This window comes from Ahaetulla prasina, chromosome 3 (assembly GCF_028640845.1).
Source record: "Ahaetulla prasina isolate Xishuangbanna chromosome 3, ASM2864084v1, whole genome shotgun sequence".
In the NCBI taxonomy this organism is placed as follows: Eukaryota; Metazoa; Chordata; class Lepidosauria; order Squamata; family Colubridae; genus Ahaetulla; species Ahaetulla prasina.
This window is the reverse complement of record NC_080541.1, coordinates 132121241-132127271: the sequence shown is the minus strand read 5'-3', so window position 1 is coordinate 132127271 and position 6031 is coordinate 132121241.

Here is a 6031-nt window from a genome sequence, read left to right as displayed (position 1 = left end):
CTTCCAAACTTCAGTCCCAGACTGCAAGAAATAATCAGTTGGGACATTAAGATCCTTATGTATCAGTATACTCCAGTTAAAGACAAGCAATTCTATCCACCATCTCTTTTCTCTCCGATCCAATAGGTCTTTCCAGATTTGGAGACAGGAATTACTTATCCCTGCCTTCAAGCAGTGTTACATGCATCGCATTTTAACTGGAAGTGTGAGGAGATAAACACAAGTCCAAGACTTCTTCTCAGATTTCATCCTCACTTTGGGGGCTTTAAGTACACTAGTTTTGCAGCATTACAATTACTGCCTGCAATTTTATACTAGACTGGGTGCCCAGTGATACATCACTTCCATGTGTTCTTATGCAACTGATGTATTGGATATTCATTCATCCTTTATATCTGAAGTGTTCTGATTCTGGTCAATATATTGGTTGGATACAGGCTACAATTTGCTGCCTTGCAAGGTGGCTTTTATATCAGTACTAGGATACAAGAATGATGTACTAGAATATAAGAATGATGATAGCTTCTTAATACTTTCTTAATACGATCGATTTTGATGCAATCCACAGTTGTTCATGGGAAAATGGATGTGAAAAAGAAAAGATTTTTTTGAAGAGAGAGAGAGAGAGAGAGAGAGAGAGAGAGAGAGAGAGAGAGAGAGGGAGAGGAGAGAGAGTGGGGCAGAGGGAGAGAGAGATTTAAAAAATAGAAAGTAGAGTGACTGGAGATGAAATCATATGAGCTCTGTATGAAAAAGTATCAATTAAGTGTCTGGAAAATGAACATAAAGAAGTGTAAGCTGTTCACAATGAACTGAAATAATTATGTGCCACAGGGAATATAAAATATCACTGAGATATATAAAAAGGATTACTTGACGGAATGATGGAGCAAAAGAATGTGCAGAAGAGAAAAAAATGTACATAGGAGAATAAATAATTGCTATATTGGTAATAGGTGCTCTGTTGCGAAGTATGAATGTCTCTTGAGAGAACCAAAAATATCTGTGTTTTCAAGTGTGCTTCTGCCCACAATATTATGCGTAAGTGAGAATTAGGTATGTCAGCATAAATGTTTAGCACAGTGGGAATAGGGCACTGAAATGTGTGGAGTAAAAGTAGACGTGAGAGGATTAAGAATGAATCTGTGCTAAATCAATGTAGACTGGATGCAAAATAAAATAACCAGTGAGAAAGGAGTTAGAACAGCTATGTAGCCACTCAGTTCCAACAACATGATTCTGGGCAGCATACAAAAATTGCTAGATAAAATAGAAAAGAGGAACAGCACACACAGCTAAAGCAAAACAAAAAATAAATATATAATGGGCATATGCTATGTTGGATAGATGCTACCTGATAAATTAATTGCTCTATGGGTAGTATATATAGCAGTGGTTCTCAACCTTTATAGTGCTGCGACCCCTTTAATACAATTTCCCATGATGTGGCAACCCCAACCGTAAAATTATTTTCATTTTGAATTTATCCCGCCTGAAGCCGTATTGGCTAGCGATCTGAACTGCTTGCGATTGCCTTGAGGACGGAGGCATAAAAGCGGAGACTCCTCCCCTATTAAGTTTATCCCGCCTGAAGCCAGATTAGGCTAGCGATTGGGAGTGATTGCAGCTGGCTTGAGAGGGAGACATCAGAGCAAAGATTTCTCTCTTTTTTAATTCATCACCCCTGAAGCCGAATTCGGCTAGCGATTTGAAGAGCCTGCAGCTGGCTTGTGGAGTCAACCATTGGAGCGCGATTCTTCGACTCGCAAGTATACTTCCCATATTTCTGATGGTCTTAGGCGACCCCTGGCAAATCGTCATTCGACCCCCGACGGGGTCCCGACCCACAGGTTGAGAACTGCTGATATATAGGGAAACAGAATATATGCTTCTACAATGCATCAAATGCCAGCCAGATGATTTGTAAACCTGGCTGTCCATGTGCAGTTCTGATTTTCTTTTCTTAATAATTCTTTATCTGGATTTGAACCTTCTTTTAAAGGCCTTTTAAAGGCCTCTATAAATTAGTCTCCTGAGACTCATGGGCTTTCCTGATGTGTGGGTTTATATAAGCTTTATAAAATATATTCCACTGAGTAGGATTTTAGATACTGCTTATCCTAATTGTCAAAGTGTTCCATCTCTGAATTAGCTGAGTGCATTGTGTTCCTTCCTGGTGCCCTTTCCATGTTCTGCAAATGAAAATCAACTATAAAATTTCATTGCCATCAATCCTACGTGTACACACATACACAAGAAAAAAATATCACATAATTGTATAGCTGTAAAAGAAAAAAACAGTTTAATTCAACCAAATAACATTTAATTGGAAGGAGAAAACTCCTTTCTTATCCAATTGAGCTATGAATTTGGTGGGCAGGTAAACCAGACTTGGTAGGAAAATTAAAATTGCTAGGATTTTCACAATTCTAATAAACCTCAGGCAGACAGCAAACAGACCTCTCACCAAATTAATTTAGTTGCACATTCTTCTCCACATGACCCAATAATCAGATATGTGAGGCAATTGCTGTCACAACTCATTAAACTAACTAGTGTCCAACTTCTAGCTAAGATTTATTGAACTGCTTTTATCCTGGATTCCTAGCTGAAATGTGAAATTCTGTGTAAAATAAATCCTATTTAACATCAACCCATAATCACCGCCACTTTGTTTCCATGGTTATTTTGATTTGTCAAAGTTGTTTGGTGTTAAGAACTAACAACTTTGTCCTTAACAAAGGATACTGGCAGATCAGGTCCTTTCAGTATTGGTAGAGAATGAAAATGATCTACCATTTTCTCCAGCTGAATATTGAGGTGTTGGTCTGCTACTATAGCATTAGCAACACTGAGATTTCTAGAGAAAGGAATAGATCAGGATTTCTGAAATGCTAGCTGTAAAAGTTCTGATGGGTGGCTGAATCCTCTGCTCAAGCCATCATTGAAACTTGCCTTTTCCAATAGCCACAGCCCATGTAAGGAACAGTTTTTCCTGTCAGTTGGAATAGACACAGCATCTTCATTTCTTCCACAATATTTGTTAACCTTACAAATTATCTTGTATGGGAAGCCACCCCCCCTCTCCTAGCAGAATGAAATATTTTGGGAAGTATTAAAAGGCAGAACATTATATTTCCCAAAAGGAGAAATGGAGAAACGTGCTCTTGGAGACAGAAATCAGCCCTCAGTTTCCTTAACAGTCCTCAGCAGATGTCAGCACTTAAGAGATAAAGAGCTTATTGAAAGAAGCCAAGTATTTAGGTAGCTCTATTCATAGGCAAAGCAAATACTGCAGGCAGAAATCCATTCAAGACAGGATATTTTGAAATTCCATGCAGCAAGGTCTGAACAAAGGTAGAATTAGCCCTCAGCCACAATAGGAATTGCCCAACACCCTTTCAGTTGCACCATCCCTAGCAAACTTCAATTAAACTTGGGAGCTAAGATAAATATCTAGGATTTGTACTTTGCCTATAGAGCCAGCTATGACCCCTACATAACCCCTACATGGCCCCATGGGAGTCTGACAACAGCCACTAGAATACATGTTCTTTCACAGGAACAGAAAGCTCAAGTGCAAAGCTTAAAGAAGGTATAAAAATCCCTCACTCTCAACTCCATTTTGTCAGCTGCATCAGAACCATTTGCTTGGTGGTTCTGTTCATCATTAAACCTTCTTTCCAATCATCCTCCATGTTTCCAGTTCTGGCTTGAAACTGAACTAGATGGATATTTCTTCCCACTCTTGTTAGTTACCTTGCTAGTATAGATGGAACAAATGTAAACTAGCATAATTTGTGCTGCCTTGCAGACTGGAGTGAACACTGTTAAACTGACTATATGAATTGTCTTTTGACAATATAAGGAATTGTTAAATATTCACATTACATTTAATTAATAATACTCTGGGGAAAACAGCTTTGTGGCTTTTTGTTGAATTTTAGTTTTATGAGGAAACTCATTTATCCCTTTACCAACAGATCTTTTATAACAGATTTCATGTTTCAGATGGAATCTTTTTGCTTCATAAATATTACGCTCAGATTGTATTCTTCTTTTCTAGTGAAACGAGTGAATTTTAATCCTCTTGCAGTAACTGAGAAGATACAGCCTGTAGCTTAGCAAATACACACACACACACACACACACACACACACACACACACACACATATGTAGGTCTTTGGTTATTCGGGTTTTCTCTTGCGTAAAATTGGAAGTGTCTTGGCGACGTTTCGACAAAGTCTCATTCGTCATCTTCAGGCTTCAGCTTCGTGCTTCTGGGAGCAATGTGTGATTGCAGCTGTTTCTTCCTTTTTAACTGCTAGTGAGGGTTTGAACTGATTGGGTGGGAGCTTGGCTGTGCTCTGATTGGCTGGGGTTTTTTTTGTGCTCTGATTGGCTGGGTGTGTGTCCTGTTTGGGTGGGGGCTTGGTTGTGCTCAGATTAGTCTGAGTTGCAGGGGGATTTGAGCTGGTGAGCTGCATTGCTGTTGTTTGGCTTCGTGTTCGTGGTCATGCTACATCTTCATAGTGGGTGTCAGTCTGCTGCATGTATGGATTGGAGAGGTTTGAAATGGCTAATGTTGCAGCTGTGGTCTGGCTTCTGGTCCATGGTCGTGCTTCATGATCAGTGTGGGTTTGGGTCTGCTTTCTGGGTGGATGTGTGGTGGTGACATCTTGTGTGGACCTTGTGAGTGTGGGTCTGGTGTCATTCCTCATGTTAGGGACTCGTTTGTCAATAAGGGCGGGTTTCCAAATGGCTGGTAGGTGGGAGGTATCATCTTGTTTGTTCATGCTGTGTGGGCATTTTTCTATCTCGATGGCTTCTCTGATTATTCTGTTGTTAAAGTGTTCAGTTTTGGCGATAGTTCTGATCTTTTTAAAGTCAATATCGTGTCCTGTGGCTTTAAGGTGTTGGACCAGGGAAGAAGTTGGTTCCTCTTTTTTGACTGAGTTCTTGTGTTCTTCAATGCGTGCACTTATTCTTCTGTTGGTTTGTCCAATGTATGTGGTGGGGCAGGCGGTGCATGGGATTTCATATACTCCTTGATTTTCTAACTCAATTTTGTCTTTGGGGTTTCTTAGGATGGTGGATATTTTTCGGAAATATATATATAAAGGTTTTGTTTGACTGTTTATTTGTTATCTGTCACCAGAAGCCCCAATATCACTTGTTATTCTAAGATATCTATTCTGTCAACAGTTCCCTAGGAGTAAGCTGAATTCAGGGGTATAGGATTGTGCTGTAAGAATCTTATTTTATTTTATGATTGTCCATTGGAAGCAAGTGACATAAGAAATGGTCATTTGTGTTTCCAAAAGTGGGAGAAGTAAACAGTGCATCTTTCTTCAAAGGCTAAACATAATCTAATACCAGCAATACCTGATTCAGGTATGTAATTCCAATAATCTCACAATTCTGATTTTTTGGGGGGAATGATCTTGTAATTTATCCATTGATGACAAATCATCAAATTAACAGAACAACAAAATAACAGAATTGAAAGGGACCTTGGATATTTTCTAGTCCAATTGCCTGCTCAGGCAGGAAATCCTATACCATTTCAACAAATGGTTGTCCAATTTCTTCTTAAAAGTTCCAGTGTTGGAGTATCCACAATTTCTGGAGGCAAGTCATTCCACTGATTAATTGTTCAGGAAATTTCTCCTTAGTTCTAGGTTGGTTCTCTCCTTGATTAGTTTACATCTATTGTTTCTTGACCTGCCCTCAGGTGCTCTAGAAAATAGGTTGACCCTCTCTTCTTTGTGGCAGCCCCTTAAGTATCGGAACACTGTTATCATGTCATCTCTAGTCCTTCTTTTCATTAAATTATCAAATTCCTGCAACTGTTCTTCATATGTTTTAGCCTCCAGTCCATTAATAATTTCTGTTGTTCTTCACTACATTTTTTCTCGAGGGGGAATATCTTTTTTATATTGTGGTGGCCAAAACTGGATGCAATATTCCAAGTGTGGTTTTACCAAGCCATCATAAAGTGGCATTAACACTTCACCTGATCTTGATTCT